The sequence below is a fragment of the Rhinatrema bivittatum genome, chromosome 13 (assembly GCF_901001135.1).
Source record: "Rhinatrema bivittatum chromosome 13, aRhiBiv1.1, whole genome shotgun sequence".
NCBI lineage: Eukaryota > Metazoa > Chordata > Amphibia > Gymnophiona > Rhinatrematidae > Rhinatrema > Rhinatrema bivittatum.
Window position 1 is genome coordinate 36,965,478 of NC_042627.1, and position 22,136 is coordinate 36,987,613.

Here is a 22,136-nt window from a genome sequence, read left to right on the forward strand (position 1 = left end):
AGCTAGATAAGTGTATCCAGCAAACTTGCCAAGCTGCACGGCAGCTGTGTAGAGAACTGGAGCCACCACAGAAAACACCCTTCACAATACACAGATCAAGAGTATACATAGATGAGCTACCTGGCCAGATCATGGGTGTACCCATTTATAGAAGAGGAAAACTGGTTTACAACGTCTCATTGTACAAAACACCAAGGTAAGGAATTTTAACCCAATTAGCTATAGGGAGTCAGTATAAACTGTGGAGCAAATGGTAATGAGCTTGTGATCTATCTAATGTTTGGGTACTTGCCAGGTACTTGTGACTTGCTTTGGCCACTGTTGGAAACAGGATGCTGGGCTTGATTGACTCTTGGTCTGACCCAGTATGGCATATCTTATGTTCTTAATGAGCATGTCCTATGAAAGCATCCCAAAACAATTCTTGCTGCCATGTTTTGGATTACCTGTACTCTGAAGTGAGGCAAACTGGGAGGCTCACATACAGTTACAATAATCCATTTGGGAGATTACTAATGCCTGTATCACTGTTTTCAGAATGTTGGCATCCAGAAAATTGTGAAATCTCTTCACCAGTCACACCTCTAAAAATGTATTATGGCCAGCCAGATCCACCTGTAATTCAAGGTTAAATCGTGTGTCCAACTGGGCACCAATATTTCTATTCCTGCCCTCCATACAACATTCCACAGAAACTTCATTGACAGAGAGCCTAAGGAAATGGGCTTATTTCTGTTTCTCCAGAGCCAACTTACCACTCAAGTCGGTGGCAAACTCTTGTAGGTTTTTGTACTATAAACCTGCGCATATTTCCTCATCATATTACCAAGTCTGTGAGGGGACTTAGCGATAACAGTGATAACTAAGTCAAAATAAATAACTTTTATTTTAAAAAATAATTATAATTCTGGGAGACCAAAAATTGCTACTATTAAACTACCAATCAGATTATTGCTTATATGTATTATACCCCCCTCCCCCAAGACAGGGTACATAAAATGATGGAATGTGACTTCCATGTTGTGTCATGGTCATCCCTTCCAAATTTGTTTGCTGGGTTCGAAATATTTGGTCATGTAGATGGTGAAGTGGACCTTCGTGGTGACACCGGGATTCAGGGTGTAACTCCTTTCCTTTGACTGACTGGACAGGGAGGATTCCCATCAACTTCCATGAACTTCGGTCTCATGCAGCCACTAGTGCTGGTGGACACCGTATTTCAAACTTTCAACCAATTAACTTTATTATCTGGATGAACCAGCCAGCAAAACTATTTACATGAATGTGGAAACAAGTTACATTACAAATGCTGAATATACCAGAAGTCCATGGGCATTCTACAGTCAGAATTACAGATATATCACTGCTTTCTGGGAACATAATTACATTCCTTATCTTTGCCTGTTTCTCGTACATGAATACTTTTATTCATGACCCACATTAAGGGTAATCTGAACTCTCAATTTCCTTCTACTGTACTTAAATCCCAAATCTGTTTGAGGAATGAGGTTCCCTGGTATAATATATATCCATACCAAGATTCACATCCAAAGGGGCTACATGCAACTTAAGAACATGCCATACTGGGTCAGACCAAGGGTCCATCAAGCCCAGCATCCTGTTTCCAACAATGGCCAATCCAGGCCATAAGAACCTGGCAAGTATCCAAAAACTAAGTCTATTTCATTTTCCCGTTGCTAGTAATAGCAGTGGCTATTTTCTAAGTCAACTTAATTAATAGCAGGTAATGAACTTCTCCACCAAGAACTTCTCCAATTCTTTTTTAAACACAGCTATTCTAACTGAAATAACCACGTCCTCTGGCAACAAATTCCAGAGTTTAATTGTGCGTTGAGTGAAGAAGAACTTTCTCTAATTAGTTTTAAATGTGCCACATTCTAACTTCATGGAGTGCCCCCTAGTCTTTCTTTTATCTGAAAGACTAAATAACCGATTCACATCTACCCGTTCTAGACCTCTCATGATTTTAAACACCTCTATCATATCCCTCCCTCAGCCGTCTCTTCTCCAAGCTGAAAAGTCCTAACCTCTTTAGTCTTTCCTCATAGGGGAGCTGTTCCATTCCCCTTATCATTGTGGTTGCCCTTCTCTGTACCTTCATCACAATTATATCTTTTTTGAGATGCAGCGACTAGAATTGTACACAGTATTCAAGGTGGGGGTCTCACCATGGAGCAATACAGAGGCTTTATGACATTTTCCGTTTTATTCACCATTCCCTTCCTAATAATTCCCAACATTCTGTTTGCTTTTTTGACTGCCGCAGCACACTGAACCGATGATTTCAATGTGTTATCCACTATGACGCCTAGATCTCTTTCTTGGGTGGTAGCACCTAATATGGAACCTAACATTATGTAACTATAGCATGGGTTATTATTCCCTATATGCATCACCTTGCACTTATCCACATTAAATTTCATCTGCCATTTCGATGCCCAATTTTCCAGTCTCACAAGGTTTTCCTGCAATTTATCACAATCTGCTTGTGATTTTACTCTGAACAATTTTGTATCATCTGCAAATTTGATTACCTCACTCGTCGTATTTCTTTCCAGATCATTTATAAATATATTGAAAAGTAAGGGTCCCAATACAGATCCCTGAGGCATTCCACTGTCCACTCCCTTCCACTGAGAAAATTGTCCATTTAATCCTACTCTCTGTTTCCTGTCTTTTAGCCAGTTTGCAATCCACGAAAGGACATCGCCACCTATACCATGACATTTTACTTTTCCTAGAAGCCTCTCATGAGGAATTTTATCAAACGCCTTCTGAAAATCCAAGTACACTACATCTACCGGTTCACCTTTATCCACATGTTTATTAACTCCTTCAAAAAAGTGAAGCAGATTTGTGAGGCAAGACTTGCCTTGGGTAAAGTCATGCTGACTTTGTTCCATTAAACCATTCAGTGTAATACACTCATGCATCTTCTTATAGTTTTTTAACCTTTCTCTCCAGCTTCCACTCCACCTTCCTCCTAGTGCAGGTTCCTCAGACCACAGCACTTCAAGGAATCCTCTGAGGCACTCTTCTGGGACTCATATCACTCCTGAACTTATTCTCTGCACCTCTTGCTAGTTCCTTGGGAGGAAGAAGACACTCGCTCCACACCACGGCCACTGATATCTATTTTGCCACTCCGGTAAGCTCCTTGGGAGGGGGAGGAAACATCTCCTTTCTTCACAGCCTCAGGCCTCTCCCCTTGAGGGGAAGAGTCCCTACAGGGTCCTACTCACCTCTGGGAGGATTGCTATGCCCACCAGCCTGCAGGCTGGCTATTCTGAAAGTACAAAATTCCCTCTTATATATATCCCACTGATCATGTGCTACCCAATCACATAGCCCAAGTATTTAACGAAACATACACATATTATTTCCATCAGCACATTAAATACAATGTTTGCTTATTTAACCTGCCATCCAGTGGCCCTTCAGTAGTACTGCATCAAAAAACAAGGATATCTGAATTCACAACAACCAACCCAGATCATCAGGTACCCCAACAGGTTACATATTAGTGCATCCCATTTTAGGGAGCCTCTCTATATGTATTCAGAAATGTAGACATTTGTATGTTCTTCAGATCCCAGAAAGCATATGTAAACAGAGAGTAAGGTTCCGCTAGATTATTTTTTACAAGAATAATACAATAGGAGTTACTATTGGTCAAAGCTGCTTCTGGTAGATCAGATGGGTAGGGAGGTCAGATGAGAAATCTGTGCCCAAAATTTACTTTGTGATTCTAAAGGTTCTTTTTTTCTTGCGCCTTTTGTAGGGGAAAACCCTGGCAGGGGCTTAAAATGGGGTCAGTTCTGGGATTCAGGCAGGAGTTCAAACCCTCAGACAAGCTGGGTACCTGAAGCAAGGAAAACAGCAGGAAAGATGACTCTCAAGTAGCCTGGTGTCAGGGATTGGCTGAGGCTCAGTCAAAATGGGTCGCAGAACAGCAGAAAGTTGTTCACAGCAATCAGAAGGCTGACTCACCCTCTTGCTGTTGGATTTACTACATGCCGAATCTGTGTGTCATTGCAGTCTTGTATCTCAAGTAGCACCTTCCTGCAGCTCTAGCAGTGCTAGTGTTGCTTATAACTTGGTTTCCTGACTCCGGTTCCTGACCTGCCGTTCCCAACCTGCTTGCAGTACCTGTTCCAGCCTTGCAACCTCCATGCTAATTCAAGTTCCTGGCCTGTAGCCAGCTCCAAAATCCAGGCCTCCATCTACCTGAGTGAAACTATTATTTATTTATTTCTTTAAATATTTTCTATACCGTCGTTTGGAGGATACCGTCACAACGGTTTACATCAAGGCACATAAAATTAATGTTACTGTGATTTGCACCTTTACAAGAGTGCCATAAGGTTTGGTAACATAGTTAGTGATCAAAAATGTTAAATGTAACTAATCATGTCCATGTCTCTCTCTCGGTTGTTATTATTACTTTAAAATTGTGATTTGTCCTTTAAAGACTACACACTTAGGGGTAGATTTTCAAAAAGGGCGCCCTTGCGTACTTTTGTAGGCGTATCAGGCGCAAACAAAAGTACGCTGGATTTTAGTAGATACGCACGTAGCCGCGCGTATCTGCTAAAATCCTGGATCGGCGCGCGCAAGGCTACCGATTTCGTGTAGCCGGCGAGCACCGAGCCGCGCAGCCTACCTCCGTTCCCTCCGATTTCGGAGCGGCCTCAGAGGGAATTCGCTAACGCCCTCCCCTCACCTTCCCCTCCCTTCCTCTACCTAACCCCCCCCCCCTACCTTTGTTGGGGGATTTACGCCTCCCAGAGGGAGAAGTAAATCCCCGAGCGCCAGCGGGCCGCTGGCGCACCTAGACGCAACCCAGGGGCGGTTCTGGAGGGCGCGGCCATGCCCCCGGACCGCCCCGGGCCGAAACCACGCCCCCGGGCCCGCCCTCGAAACACCGCGTCCCGCCCCGAAAACGGCGCGCCGCTCGGCCCCGCCCTCGACACGCCCCCCTCGGAAAACCCCGGGACTTACGCGAGTCCCGGGGCTCTGCGCGCGCCGGCAGGCCTATGTAAAATAGGCGCACCGGCGCGCAAGGCCCTGCTCGCGTAAATCCGGGCGGATTTACGCGAGCAGGGCTCTTAAAATCCGCCCCTTAGTGAATACAGTAGTGTGTGTGGATGTTATATTGAACGTGCTTTGCCTGTCCCTGGTTTCTATTCTCCCTTCTCTTTCTTAAAAGCTTGTTTAAAGAGCCAGGTTTTTAAACCTTTTCTAAAGGTTTTGCTGTCTCTTTGTAGTCTTAAATCTAGGGGCATGGAGTTCCATAGTATGGGTCCTGCCAGTGATAGTGCTCTCTCTCGCACCTGTGTAAGTCTTGCAGTTTTGACTAATGGAATGGTTAGTAGTGCTTTGTTTGCTGATCTTAGGTTTCTGTTAGGGATGTGTACACGTAGGGCTGTATTTAACCAGTCTGCATGTTCGTTATGTATTAACTTATGTATGGTACACAGTGTTTTGTATTGTATTCTTTGTTCAATGGGAAGCCAGTGTAGTTCAGCCAGTGTTTCGGTAATATGATCTCTTTTACTTTTGCCAGTTAAGACTCTTGCGGCTGAGTTTTGTAGAACCTGCAATGGTCTTAGTGAGGTGTATGGAAGACCTAGTAGAAGTGTGTTACAATAATCAGTGCTCGCAAATATTAGTGCTTGTAGTACCGATCGTAGTACCGTCGTTAGAAGTGGTTTAAGTCTCCTGAGGACCATGAGTTTAGCTTATCCTTCTCTTACTTTTAGTGATATGTGTTGTTTTAAGCTTAGTTCGGGGTCAATTATTACTCCTAGATTTCGTACTTTCTCTGCAAGTTTTATTTGTTGATTGTTTTTTAGTGTGATTGGACTATGTTTGATTTCAGTATTTTTTCTCTCTAAATGTAAGAATTCTGTCTTCTCTATATTAATTACTAGTTCCATTTGGTTTAGTAGCTGTTTGATGATATCTAGATACATGTTGGATAAGTTTAATGTTTTCTCAATTGTTTCGTCAATGGGTAAAATTAATTGGATATCATCGGCGTTTATATAGTGTGTGATTCCCAGTCCAGCTAGTAGGTGGCATAGTGGTAGTAAGTATATGTTGAAAAGTGTAGCGGAGAGGGCAGATCCTTGGGGTACTCCTGTTTGCAGGTTTATTTTTTTTTATATAGTGTCTTTAATTTGTACCTGAAAATATCTGTCATTGAGATATGATCTGAACCATTTGATAATTTTGTTGTTTAGGCCTATTTCTTCTAGTCTATTTAAGAGTATGTAATGATTTACAGTGTCAAATGCTGCTGATAGGTCAAGCATCACTAGTATGTAATGTTTACCATTATCAAATCCCCTCATGATGTTATCTGTAAGTGCAAGCAGAAGTGTCTCTGTGCTATAGTGTTTTCGAAAGCCATGTTGTGAAGGATAAAGGATGTTATTGTTATCTAGGTGTTCTGCTAGTTGCTTTTGTATAATTTTTTCTATTAACTTTGCGATTAAGGGTAGGTTTGATACTGGTCTGTAGTTACTCAGGTTCAGTGGGTCACTGTTTTTCTTTTTTAAAATAGGTTTTACAATAGCTCCTTTTAGAGCGTCAGGCATGGATCCTTCCTCAAGGGATAGATTAACGATCATTGCCAGTGTTGGTGATACAGTGTTCGCTACTTTTTTTATGTCTGCAGTTGTAATCGTGTCAAGTGCATGGGGTGCAGGATTAAGTTTTTTTAGCATAGTTTCAATTTCCATTTCTGATACATCATTGAAGGTAGACCATTGCATGACATCTCTTTCCTTCATTTTAATTACTTGTTTTGCTGTATTTGGGATTTTTGTTTTTAGATTTTTGATTTTATCGCTAAAAAACATTGCAATCTCGTCGCATCTATTTTCTGGAAGGTCTTGTGGAGATTCGGAACAGTCCTTGGTGAGGTTTCTTACTATGGAAAATAATGTTCTTGGATTGTTTGCATGTTTTTCTATTTTAAAGCAATAGAACTGTTTCTTTGTGTTGAGAATTATTTGTTTATTAGGGATGTGAATCGTTTTTTGACGATTTAAAATATCGTCCGATATATTTTAAATCGTCAAAAATCGTTAGGGCCACGATACAATACCAATTCCCCCGATTTATCATCAAAAAATCATAAATCGGGGGAAGGGGGAGGGCAGGAAAACCGGCACACTAAAACCCCCTAAAACCCACCCCCGACCCTTCAAATTAAATCCCCCACCCTCCCGAACCCCCCCCCCAAATGCCTTAAATTACCTGGGGGTCCAGCGGCACACTAAAACACCCTAAAACCCACCCCCGGCACACTAAAACACCCTAAAACCCACCCCGACCCTTTAAATTAAATCCCCCACCCCAAATGCCTTAAATTACCTGGGGGTCCGTAGAGGCGGTCCGTAGCTTAAATTACCCCCGGGTCCGTAGCTAAATCGGGGGAAGGGGGAGAGCAGGAAATCCGGCACACTAAATCGTGGTGTCTTCAGCCGGCGCCATTTTGCAAAATGGCCACCGCAAAATGGCGGCGGCCATAGACCAATACGATTCGACGCAGGAGGTCGTTCCGGACCCCCGCTGGACTTTTGGCAAGTCTTGTGGGGGTCAGGAGGCCCCCCCAAGCTGGCCAAAAGTTCCTGGGGGTCCAGCGGGGGCCCTGGAGCGATCTCCTGCCGTGAATCGTTTCTGTACGGAAAATGGCGCCGGCAGGAGATCGACTGCAGGAGGTCGTTCAGCGAGGGTTCCAGACCCCCGCTGAATGACCTCCTGCAGTCGATCTCCTGCCGGCGCCATTTTCCGTACGGAAACGATTCGCGGCAGGAGATCGCTCCAGGACCCCACTGGACCCCCAGGAACTTTTGGCCAGCTTGGGGGGGCCTCCTGACCCCCACAAGACTTGCCAAAAGTCCAGCGGGGGTCCGGAACGACCTCCTGCGTCGAATCGTATTGGTCTATGGCCGCCGCCATTTTGCGGCGGCCATTTTGCAAAATGGTGCCGGCTGAAGACACCACGATTTAGTGTGCCGGATTTCCTGCTCTCCCCCTTCCCCCGATTTAGCTACGGACCCGGGGGTAATTTAAGCTACGGACCGCCGCTACGGACCCCCAGGTAATTTAAGGCATTTGGGGTGGGGGATTTAATTTAAAGGGTCGGGGTGGGTTTTAGGGTGTTTTAGTGTGCCGGGGGTGGGTTTTAGGGGGTTTTAGTGTGCCGCTGGACCCCCAGGTAATTTAAGGCATTTGGGGAGGGTGGGGGATTTAATTTAAAGGGTTGGGGGTGGGTTTTAGGGGGTTTTAGTGTGCCGGTTCACGATTTTAACGATTTTAATGATACTCTAAACACCCAAACGGCGACGATACGATTCCCTCCCCCTCCCAGCCGAAATCGATCGTTAAGACGATCGAGGACACGATTCACATCTCTATTGTTTATAATATGCTAAGTGTTTTCTGTATTTTGTTAGGTATTCGGTGGTTTTATTTTTTCTCCATTCTTTTTCTTTTTTCCTTAGTTATCTCTTGACTTCTTGTATCTTTTCATTATGCCAAGGGTTAGTTTGGGTATCTTTGATATTGATATATTTTATTGGGTTTATTTCTTCGGCCAGTTTTCTTGTTGTTTGCATCCATGTTGTGGTAGCGGAGCAGCAGTTGGTGAGGTCTAATTTTGTTAGATTTTCTTCTAGTTTTTCTTTCAGGGTTTCTAAGTCATATGGTGGGCGGTATTTAAATTTAACGGGGGTCTTTTTTTCTTGCGGTTTTGGTTCAGTGTATTTAATTGAGGATTGAATGAGGAAGTGATCTGACCAAGGGATGGGTGTGTAGTCAGTTTTGATGTGTTCTAGGTGGTTGTGGTTAATGAAAGAAAGATCGAGAGAGTGTCCGGCTCTGTGTGTGGGCTTATCAGTCACTAGAGTGAATCCAAGTGCTTTCATAACATCTAGCAGTGTTTGGCATGTGTTTGATAGGGGTTTTGTGTCTATGTGAATGTTGAAATATCCTATTATAATGGTGGGTTTTGCAGTATTTATATTTGTTGTTAAGAATTCAATTAGAGGGGATATGTTTAGTTCAAGTAAACTAGGTGGGCAGTATATTAGGTAAATTTGTAGGTTCATTGTGTCAAAGAGGGTGATTTCATGGTTTCTAGGCGGCGTTATGAGTATAAGTTTACATTTGAACTTTTTTTCTGTTATTAGCATGAGTCCTCCTCCTCTCTTATTTAGTCTGGGTATTGAAAAAACATCATAGTTCTTGTGTGCGATCTGGTTTTTTAAGACTGTGTCTGTCTGCTTTAACCAGGATTCGGTAATTGCAATGAAATTTGGTTTTGTGTCAGAGCAAGTCTGTAATGATTGGGAATTTTTTTGTGATGGATTGGGCATTAACTAACAGGTAGGTGAGCATTAACATGTTGTTTGATAGAAGATTGGTTGAGATTTTGGTTCTATTGATTTTTATGAGGTTGCTGTGTTTTGCGTAATTTTGGTTTTTCCTGTTTGTTATGTGTCTGTTCTTATGTGTCTTTCTGTAGTTATTTCCATATTTACCTTTGTTTAGGCACACTGTGATCGTATAGATTTCTGATTCTTTTCTTTTGTAGTTTCTCTCCATGTTTGTCCAGTTTGGGTTTGTTCTTTGCTCGGTCTCCGTCCCAGTGCTTCTCAGTGGCGTACGAAGGGGCGTACAAAGGGGCATGCCCCTTTGTCGTGCAACGCCTCCGGTCTCGGGGGGGCCCTTTTATCCTCCCCCGGGGGTCCCCGACGTCGAGCACTTCTTAGTGTTTCCTAGCTCATACCTGACCTAGCCTACACCAATATCCAGGACCCAGCCCCACCCGAGTCTTGTAAGTATCTGAAGGGTGGGAACCTGACACCTTTTTGGAAGTATATTTCTGACAGTCATGGGTGATGTCATCCCTGTACATCATGGGTCACGTTGCATGTATTCTGGACAGAATAGCTGTGACTTTTCACGTAGAAGTTGTTGTGTCTTCACCAGCAAAACATGTCTCCTCTTGTTTTGGTAAAGCAGGAGAATAACTGGATAGCAGCCTTGTAGTGTCTGCATGCACACAGGAGCTACAGATAGTTCTCAACAGTTTCAGCAACTAAGTTGCAATGGTATATAACTTAGCGACGGTATAGAAAAGTTTTTAAATAAATAAAAATAAATAAATAAAAGTTGATTTTGGCTTTTTCACTAGCATCATCATTTTGTAGTATTCCATCTTGGTTCACAGAAATTAGCACTGATTAGCACGAATGGCTGTCTTTTTGGCCTGTATGTACCTGGAATCTTGTCTCATGTGTTAGGCAACAAAATACATACAGTAATTCAGTAGAACCCCAAACTGACCGCCACAAGGCTCTGTTGGAATGAACTAAAAACGTAGGTAGTGCAATGGTAAAGAATTTTTTTAACTGAAAAAAAAAAAAAAACAAGGACCATGTTATTGTGCAAGCTCCATATTCTTAAACAACATCCTCAGGCTGTGAATCACTTATCCCTGCAAAGTTTAACTCAATATAGCATAGTTCTGACAGGTTCCCTCCATATTGTACAACATTTTAAGTAATGGGACCCATGGCTCATATTCCTTTATGTACTGAAAATCTTCCTAGTTCCTGGTTATCCATGCAATGATAGAGTAAAAAGCAACAGCATAAAAACTATATTCCCAATGAATTGCAGCACTAGTTACCTGTAACTTCTGTAAATGCACTGATTTCTTTTAACTCCAATTTAGTGGTGCAGCTGTTATATCATGTCCAGACAAAAGTTCTCTCAGGCTACAAAAGGTATTTATCATTTAGAAACACCCCAACTCTGATTATGCAATGTGGGATTTTCATGTGTGGAGCACTTGATTAACTCAAAAGTTCTTCTGACTATACATAAATGCGTGATAAATGCTGACAGAAGGAATCAGCTAGATTTTACTTCCTGGATTCTAACACAGGGCCTTATTCAAAACAGGATTTTTCCTCATTCCCATCAAATAAGGCCCTGGAAGTAGAACCATCCCACTAAGATTTATTTATTTATTCTGATTTCGTTTTTCACCAGAACAGTTTGGCCATCTTTTATTATGACACTGAGCACCTAACTGAACTGGCAAAAAATTCCTTGAAAGGAAGAATTAGTATTAACCATTACAGATAAGCAAAGAAGCACTATATCAACATCCTTTTAATCATATCTCATTTTATTGGTTTAATTAAAGAAGTTGGTCTAATAATTTGTAAGTATTCTTTTCCATTTCTTTCACTGAATGAAAGTCAGTGGCTTGAGCAGATGTATGTGTATTTGTAATTTAGTGGTGCTGGATTCTAGAACTGAATTTTATTAATTTTCACTGCCAAAAATGATGATAATTAATATTCTCATTCTTCTCAGGAAAATCTCTTTCCTCTCTCTCTGAGGACCAGAGTATTAAAGTGCACCAAATTTTCCACATATTTTAGTTCTGCATACATAGTTGGTGAGTTCATTGCATGAATTTGCATTGCAGCAGCTCATTAACTTTGATTTTGCATAAGATTTCACAAAAGTGAACTTATATGCACATTTCTACATGCAAAGACAAAAAAGTTTGCAAAATTCACTTCACGTGTAAAAAAGGAGAAAATTATGCACCTAAGCCCAACTTAGAAGCACAAGATTTCATTTCACTCTTCTCCTGGCTCCCAGCCAGCATAAGCCTTCAGTTCATTCCAGAGTCTCCCTCCCAATTTACCAGCAGCAGATGAGGCAAGAAGCATTGAGGAGAGGAAGAAGATGAGGCAGAGCAGCAGAATTCATCAGTGTATCTATAGAGCATGCACCTCTTGTCCTCATGATCCTGCTTTCATGTCTAGGCCCCATAGGGTGAAGAGAACATTAGGGATGTGAATCGGGCTTCGGCCGATTGAAAATATCGTTGATATTTTCAAAATTGTCAGAAATCGGGGGCTCCCCCAAAATGATAGGAAAACCCCACGATATTGTTTGTGGGGGTTCTTTTATCATTTTGGGGGAGGGCGGGAAAAACGGCACACAAAAATAACCCCTAAACCCACCCCGACCCTTTAAAACTAATTCCTTAGCTTCCCCCACCCTCCCGACCCCCCCAAAAGCTTTTTACAGGTACCTGGTGGTCCAGTGGGGGTCCCGGGAGCGATCTCCCGCTCCCGGGCCGTCGGCTGCCACTAATCAAAATGGTGCCGATGGCCCTTTGCCCTTACCATGTGACAGGGTATCCGTGCCATTGGCCGGCCCCTGTCACATGGTAGGAGCACTGGATGGCCCGCGCCATTTTTAAAGATGGCGCCGGCCTCCTGACCCCCCCAAGCTGGCCAAAAGTGCCTTTTGAGCCCAACGACGTGTCCGGGAGCGAACCAGAGGGGAATCACGTGACGCCGCGTCACTCCGACGTGACGCGGACGTCACGTGATTCCCCACGCGTCCGCTCCTGGACCCTCACGGAACTTTTGGCCAGCTTTGGTAAGTCTTGGGGGGGGGGATTAAGGAGGGTGAGGGGTTTAAATTTGTATTTAGATCAACAATCGCGATTTCCAACGTATTCAACATAGCTATGTTGAATAAGTTGGAAATCCGATCGTTTAAGCCTCATCTTTTTTTTAAGTTAAAAAAAAAAAAAAAGTTGCGTTTTCCATTTAAGTTCAAAACGAATGCACACCCCTAGGAATTGGTGATATCTCACTCTGATCTGGGTGAAAGAGAAGGGAATAATCTCCCACTGAGCCAGGGAGGAGAAGGAAGCAAGAGCAGCTTCCTGTCATACCCAATAAAGGAGAAATCAGCCAACTCCTGTCCAGACTGATTAGGAAAGAGTAAGCCTTCTGCTCAGTCTGCAACACACCTTCCTTGACTTCATGACACACTAGTATGTCCTGACACACCAGTTGAAAACCACTGCTGTATGGTATTTACAGCAGAATTGTGGGATTATGTGTTATGCAATAAGACATGGTAGATACTGCATTTATGGAGGATTATTGCATGTCTTGGGCAGGAGAATTGTAGTTTACAGATTACCACCAGACTTTCTTCAGAAGAAAGCGTGGCAATCCTAGACTACCTTGCTACTTTGGTAGTGACTTTTGCATTGGATCCAGATCATGACTGGGTGCTGCACTTATTCTTTCGCCATCATGAAGTGCTCTTCTGCAGTATGAAGATTCATAGATTTCCTGAAGTTTAAAAAATGACTCAGAGGAAAAGGAAGACCTGTCTACATTACGGTCTAGAGTAGTACATCCTGGTGCCTCTTATTTCCTTGAATTTCCTGGAAAGTGCTTTATTAAATATAGTTATGTCTTCTTTGAACCTTGCCAGTTAGTTCTTTTTTTAAGTGATAAGGCTTCCCATGAAGGATGATTCCCCTTATGGCTCAATTGTTCTCCTTTATAACTCTGGGTCACATTTAAATTCTATCTCCCTAGGATGCTTCTTCATTATTGCATTTACGGGTGGATTTTCAAAACTCCTCATGTGTAAAAATTGGTAGATACATGCGTAGCCAGGCCAAGCACCTAACAAGCGCATTTTTAAAACGGCTTGGCCACACGTGTATCTACCAATACGCATGGAAGTGCCAGGATTCACAAAAGGGGTGGGCCTGGGGCAGGGTTTGGGCAGGGCAGGGGCGGGGGCCGGCCAGCACAGCACCATTTTGCGCTGCCCCAATATCTCTTGTGCCGGCAGCAACTAGGGGCACAAAGTAAGTTAAAAATAAAAAATAAATAGGGATAGCTAGGGTAGATTTAGGGGTCAGGGTGGAGAGGGGAAAAGAGAGGAAGGTTAGGTAGGGGGATAGGGAAGTTCCTTTAATTGGAGCAGCTTGGGAGGGAACTGGGAAGAAGCCCTATCGTGTCGCCATGCGTAATTGAAAAAAATTCCCCCCCTTCCATGCGGAGGAGGCCACCCGCCCGTACATGCATGCACGGACATTAAAATCCGGCGCATGTATGCACAGGAAACGTATTTTATAACATGTGCATGCCAATGCATGCATGTTATAACATCAGTGTGTTCATGTGTCTGCTCCGGGAACCACACGCACATGGACGCTTGTGTGAAGCCTTTTAAAATTGACCCCTTAATGTATGGTTTGAAATTACCTCAGGATGAGACTTGGATCTCGATAGGTATGAGGACAGGTGACTATGGCATTTATTATTTGTTTTGTTTTGTATTTTCTTTTCATATTTCTTATGCTTTGTCTTTAAATCTCAATATATTATGCTTGAAGTGTATTTAAAAATGTATTAAAAAAGAAAAATGAAAACTTCCAATTGGTGAGCCAGCCTGGTGTCTCAGTGGCCATAAGGAAGATCTCCAGTGGGATTTCCAAGTCAGGACTTCTGCTCTCCCCACTGACTGGGTATACGGATGTGAATAGAGGAGTGACAGTGGATTTTGGAAAGTTAAGTGGGCAGGTATACTTTTCTAGTAACATTTTTTAGCGTCACAGGTACAATTTAGAATTTAGTATATGAAAACTGGCAGTTGTCGTGTAATAATTATTTTGTAATTACAATTTTACTTACCGGTATCTTTGTTTACAGCTATGAACATTGGCAGCTAAGGGACATTCGGATCTGAACATATTTATGATCTCTTGTAGCATAATAATTTATACTAAGTGATGTATATTGATGAAGCTGTATTTCTAGGATAATATGGTTTTTAAGCTGTTAACATATCCCCTGATTAAGACGGCTTATGGTCGTTGAAACTAGGGTCCTAGTTGGGATTTGTATTAGATTATTTTTAGCTGGGGTGGGGGGAGGGTTTGGATGTGTATGCTCTTGATAGTGCCTTTAGTGTTTTTATTGGTGTAAAAATTATTCATAAATAAAAATGTAAGTACTGTGGATTTATATGGTGACATCTGTATTATTGCATTTAACTACATTGATGCCAAACTTTGCTACCTTCGACAATGTATTACCATAGCAATTTTATGGTTATACTGAAACTGCACCTAATAAATATAGTATACTCAGAAGAAAAATTATTAGAATGCTATTTTCATGGTTAATTCATTATTATGTTTTCTAATACCTGAATTTACATTTACTTCTCATTTAGATCAGATCATGGCTGATTGGATATAAAACATACTTGCTCTATTCAGCATTAACATCATATTTATAAGCAGATAGCAAGTTTGACAAAGCTGATACACTTGTCATACTAGATATCCAAAGTTGAGTTCATAGAGAAAGGAATCCTTCCATGAATAAAGAGGTTGATATTCAAAGGCATTGTGTAGGTACTTGGATGAAAACAAGGTTTCAAAATGTCCTCCCACTCCCCAGCTAAATTTTGTCTTGGTAATTAATTTCTCATACAGATTTGCTGGGTAAGATACAGCACTGGGAACAGGCCCAGTGCAACCCACTCTGCAAGCCGTGCATTTGCACAGGGTGGCACCCTGGGGACCTCTACCAGAGCCATCATGCCAGAGACTGAAGTAACACACACTATATAATCAATCTCCACTTGTGGGATTACCACTGATCAAACAAACCAAAACTGTAACCCCTTCCAAAAATTTATACCTAGGGAATGTACCTATTTCTACTTATTCAAAGCACAAATAAATTTGTGAAGTGGAAAAGTGGTAGTTTCATATCGTTCGCTGAGAGCGCAATTTGATCAAGTGTTCCCCTGATGAAGGAAAGATGATTTTCGAAACATGGCTGAGTCGGGAGGTGCTTTAAGCTTTATGGAAGATCTAGAGATGGTTCAACTTTAAACAATCTTTGAAGCTAAGTACTTACATTTAATGAGTGATTCATTTGGCACTATATGAGTCAAGGCATTGGTGGGTTTGAAATAAGTTGAACTTTCACAAGGAATTTTTAAGCAAAGGATCAAGGATATAATGAATAAAAAAAAGAATAAAAGATTGATTACCGGGGATTTTTTGGTTCATTTCAAATGGTGGAAGGTGGTAAGTTAATGATTAGACGTGAACATAAGACCATAAAAACTTCTGGGATGGCGGGTTTGTAAAATGGCAAACGATATGAAACTACCACCTTTCCACTTCACAAATTTATTTGTGCTTTGAATAGTAGAAATAGGTACATCCCCTAGGTATAAATTTTTGGAAGGGGTTACTGTTTTGGTTTGTTTGATCACGTTGGTAATCCCACAAGTAAAGCAGCCAAAGAGAGAACCTGCAGCTGCTAGGGGATCCCAGTCTTCTCAGCAGCCAAGCTAAAGAGGAGGCCCCATGGAGTCTCTTTATGAACCCATTTGGATTTGAGATGGAATGGAATAGGCGGAGTTTGGGTGTCTGCTGCCTGTGGTGAATTTGTCAGTTAGTGAAAATGCTGGTTATGTAATTTGAAAGCATTCCAGCAGGGAGAGTGCTGGTGAATCGGCGGATGTTTGAAATGCTGTGTTAATGGCTGGTGCCATAGTGTATGAGTGGATATCGGGAAATTCACTGGGGGAAGATGGTGGACATGAGTGAATTGACTTTTTGATTAGAGCTCGCATGAGGAGTTAAGGGCTTGTTCCCGTGAAGATCAAGAATTGGTTAAATATACCCCTGAGGAAGCCCTTTTGTTTTGGTGAAACAAGGCACCTTGTTGGGGATATACATTTTTTAAGAAGATAAGTTATAGTTTTGAAAAGAAGAGGGGATAATATTGTTGAAAAAACAAAAAAAAGAAGGGATAAATTCATCATGAAGAATAGAGTCATACAATTGAAGAAAAGAGCTACAGGATTGATGAGATAGGAATTATAGATGCAGGTAGTATTGAGTGATGACATTGCGAACATTTGTATTTTAGAAATGTTCTTTTAGATAAGTGTTGGATGATTGTGTGGTGTGATTGGTGAGAATGTGTGTATGATTATGAGGGTTGATGGGGTGGGATTAAGGATTAGTTTGATATGTTCATGTCCATGATATGTGCAATATTTTAAGCAGATAATGTTCTGCCATAATTGATGTATGCACTCTTTAAAATACTATGTTGTATTTATGTATGTATTTGTAAACACTACTGTACACGTTTATTGGTGTATGCAAAAGTGTGTTTGAAGAATTTGTACAAGTTTAAAAATGTGTTTATGTAACTTTGTGCTTGAAGAATTTTCTAATAAATATATATTTTGCAGTATATGATTGAAGGAAGTGAAAAATTGTATCTTGATTAAGCTTATATAAATAAGTATAAAATGAATATGATTAAATTCATGTGATTCCCATATCTGATGTATTACTTAGGATATCGGCAGACATCCCCAGTAATTTCTCAGGGACAACAATGTGAGCAGATATCTTTCCAGTTGGCCAGGCCTTCTGAGTTCACATTAGAGGCGATTTTGAAAACTCTTGTGGGTCTGGGGCAGTCTATTGCGGACCAGATTTCTTCTCTTGTAGAAAATGCTCAGGTTATGGGAAGCACTGTGGAACATTTGCAGAATAGATTACAAGAAAGGGATAACAGTTTGGAACTGGTGAAAAAAAATCTAATGATAGTCTGGGAGTAGTGCAGGATGCTCTGCGTAAGAACATATCATGTTCTAAAATGGAGACGTTGAATGATCAAATCACTCAGACATCGTAACACATTTCATCCGTTTTGCTATGAAACCATCTGTCCCCATGATGGGAATATTTAAGAGACATGTGACTGAGATATTTAAAGTTCCAACACAATCTGTGCCACTATATTACTTGTCACCATTCAAAAAGAGGGAGACAGAGGAACCTTTTGCTTCATTATCCCTGATAACAGACACCAGTATGAGTCTTACAACTTTTTAGGATTATTCTGATGATAAACTTGCAGTCTCTGTTGCTTTTATTTTCTCATTGACGCTATTTTTAAAGCATAGGGACAAACTATTCTTGAAAATGAAGATTAGGATGTTTCTTATGTTGGAAACATAAAACAAAAGAAATGTAGTCACATTTTCTAATTGCAGCTGCAGGTTCTTCAGTTGGGAGACTTTTCTTAAAGTTTCCATGTAAATGCTCAATTTGTTATTAGAATAAGAACATAAAAGAGTCAGTCCGAGGGTCCATAAAGTCCAACATCATTTTTCTGTGGGAAATATGCGCTTGCCAGCAAGCCATTTCATCAGGGTTTAAACACTAACTTCCCTTCTCCCTGACATTTGCCTGAATAAAAGCATCACTTGTGCTTAAGTCTCTGCCTGGGAAAGGATACCTGTTGGCCCTGAATTCCTGGGGGAGGGGCTGGGTGTTCCCTAGTCAGAGGCAGGACAAAGTCAGGAGGTATAGATTTCAGCAGCCAATGATATGATCCGTGCACACCCCCTGAGCCAAAGTCAATGGTGTAATGACTCTTCTGTTGCTATGGGAAAGTAGCCAATCATGTAATGACACATCATCTGCCTTTGTATGAATGTACAATAAAAGGAAAAGGCTCGTGAGGGCAAAGCCTCTTTGCCTTCTCTCTTCCTGCCTGCCATGAAAGCTGTCTGATGTGCCTATTCATTACTCCTATATCTGGTGAACCCCGACCGTGATGATAAACTCCATGCTTATTTCGGCTGGTCATAGCTTAAAGGTACGTACCGTTCAACAGATTTGCAATCGTAATAATTTTAAAAAAAAAGTACTTCTTAGTAATTTTTAAAAGTATTTCTCAGCAAGTTTGTTCCCCACACTCGTAAGCATGGGTAGTGATTTGACTGTACAGCAGCGGCTACATGCCAGAGAGCTGCAGCAAATCATCAATAATCATTATTTCATCACCAGAAGAAAAATAGCGCAAGTCAGCCTGGGGGACTTAGAAAATTTAATAAGTGAAATAGCTTGCCGTTGCCCTTGGTATTCGATGGAGGCTGGAACTCTAAATACCCAGGAATGGATCTCAATCGGCAATTGTCTTCATATGGCTCCCAGAGCTCCCATAAAGCAAAGATTAATTTGGCAAAAATGTACAGAAGCCATCGAACGCATAGAAAAAAAGGTTTAAAAACAGCAGTTTCAAACCATGTGCTTTTAGAAGCAGGCAGACATACCCTTCCCCCATCTTCTCAATCTCCCTCAGAGACAGCAAATTCTTTGTATCAGCTACCCACACCCAAGCCAATTCACACCTTCCCCATTTCTTCAGAAAAGCAACCCTTGAGAACAATAGAGCCACCACCTGGCCTGGGTGGGGCGATTAGCATTGAATTTCAGCAGAAACTGCAGAAAGAAAACCTTACAGAAACAGAATTATTAGAAGGACTTCAAGCCTTCCCCATCCCAGAAAAGAACCATGAACAAAGGGGGACAGAAAATGAAATAGAACATCTGGGGACACACACTCACATGGCTCCTGTGGCTTCCTCTGCATCCACCTCAGAGAAAAGGCCCCAGGAAATAGAAAACACTGAGGTCAGAAAAACTAGCCTTCCTCCATCTTGCCTGCAAACCCCTTTCCCCACTAACCACTCCCTGAACATTCATTTGCCATTGCCTGAGACAGTCATTAATTCTGCATCACCAATTTGTGCAGGTAAATTACCATCTCAGACCACTGCTCCCGGTAACAATTTATGTGCAGCGGTCAGCATGGGATTCCACCTTGAACATGGAAATCTCACAAGGGAGGAATTATTGAAAGGGATTCAAGCCTTTCCCATTACAGAAAGAAACAAAGAACTAGGTGTGGCAGCAATAGAGTTGAGTGCAGCCCGGAATGCCATGAGCAGTGGCTTTGCCCCCAGGTCTTCAAAGAAATCAGCGTGTAAGACCTTGGGCCAGGCAGCTGCACTCCTGTGTTACAAGCAAAGAAAATATCAATATGAAAAAAAGGATTTAATTAGACTCCTGCGTTACAAGCAAAGAAAATATCACTATGAAAAAAATGATTTAATTATACACTTCAATGACCTATTGCAGTCCCGATTAAACAGAGTAATTGCACAAACAGCACAGATTTGGAAAAAATGGTTTCCCTTAACAAACAGTACAGATTTGGAAAAAATGGTTTCTATTAGTATTTGAAATTCAGTTACAAAAAATCTGCATACTTTGAGAGTATTTTCCCCCACAAAGTGTATGCAGAACCTTATGTTAAAACTGTACTGAGATTTAAACAATTACTGTGTAAATTACATGTGAAAGTTTCCCTTTTGCAAAGTTTATTTGGCGCACATTTAAAATGACTCAATTTCTCTGAGATTTAAGTTTATAGTTTGAATTGCCAGCACACAGAACTTATATTTTTACTGTGATTCTCCCTTTCAGGACAAAAGTGGATTGGAATGGTGTCTGTCTGCAGGGAATCAGTCCTTGCCAAGCCATTGTCTGTGGTCGATGTTATCTAATTTGTTAAACAAAGCTATCTTTAAGTTCCTATTGACTGAAGGATTAATTCCTTGGGTGCAGTTCTTTTCTTTTGAGAAACACTGCTCCTCCCCCCCCTTTTCTGTAACTCTTGCTAGCCACTCATGGGGGAGGGAGGGAGAACTTTTGAAAAGAAAAAAACTGGACTTAGTACTGCAGTTTCTCTCTCTAGTTTATATATGTTATAACTCAGACAGATTAATAGTAGTTACAGTCACTTTAGCATGCAGCAGACAGAGCTGAGCAAACAGCGTGTTTAATTTCCTATTCTAATAATTATAAGAAGAAATTCTATTCTGATACTCCACATTGAATTTAAGCTCAGAGTATTATTGATTGCAACCTGGAACAATAGTTGCATTCTATAAAGTAATGATGGGGTCTCCACTAGGAGGCGCTATGTTATTCTACAAGTTATATTATATTATTGTTTTAATAATTCTGTTGTATAATAGTTTTTATTTTTCAGGCCTACAGACCTTCTGTATTAAGGACACTTCAGTTTTATTTTCTTTTTCACAAAATTTATACAGAATTCTGAACCTTAAAATTTTTACTGACAGAGGTTGCTACATATAAAGCAATCCCTCCCAAACCTTTTCTCGCAACTCCAAATTGATTTTATTAAATTGAATAATAGAATTAATTTATCCAAGGTTAAAAAAGTAAAAAGCTCACTTTTATCCTTACCTTAGTAATTTTTTGCTGTATGCCAGTTTTTAATATTTTCCAGATTGACGCTGCCATGAGGAGATGTGAAGATGAACACTTTGCAGCTTATTTTAACATTTTTCAAACATTTTTCTAAACACCTTTTGACTTTTGACTTTTGATCCTTGATCTAATTTTGTTTTTGATAACTTTTTGATAAGATTTTTAGCTCATATTATGTGTTATCTGTTGTCTGTCTTGATGCAAGAAATATTTGCAGGATGGATGAATATGTGTCAGTTTTGTGTAAATTAATATTTGCAAGATGAATGAATATGTGTCAGTCTTGTGTAACATATGTTTAATGTAATGTCTAATATACTTGTCATTTGATTCAGCTTACAGCAAATGACTTTTCCTTTAAACGATTAATTTACATTTATTGCTATTTTCCTGAATGAAAATTGATCACTGCATAACAACTTTCTTGATAATGGGGTTCCCTCTGTTCTGAAAAATGGCTCTGCTTACTGCAGCCATTCCTTTGCATGAATTTTGTCAATAATCGAATATTAAATACGTATTTGGCATCCCCTACAACACCACAGGGCAAGCCATTGTGGAGAGAGCAAATTATACCCTTAAGAGCTCTGGACCAAACAAAAAGAAAAAGGGGGGAATTGCCCCTGGATTTTCCCCTAAACAGGTTTACTTTAAATCATCTCAAACATATCAAATTTAAGACCACAGCCATGAATAATCATTATGGGACTAGGGTTAGTCACCCACAGCCATCAGTTTTGTATAGAATATTTAATGTCTGGTACGGTCCCGTTCCCTTAAAATGGGGAACGAGGATATGTTTCTCTGCTTGCTTCCACAGGTGTATCAAGCCGTGGAAAGATGGAAAGGTGTCCAGGTCTACAGGACCCGATCCCCAACTTCTCCCTGAGCCTCCACAGCCCTCAGAAGGACAGAGACCGGACTCCTTGTAAAAAGCAGCACCACATGACCTGGGGACAGATCAAGGCCCTATCCAACCAATCTGCACAACTCTTAGAACAGCAAGGCCTTGAGAAAACTCCAGAGAACTTATTAGCCGCTTTTTCTTGCCTGA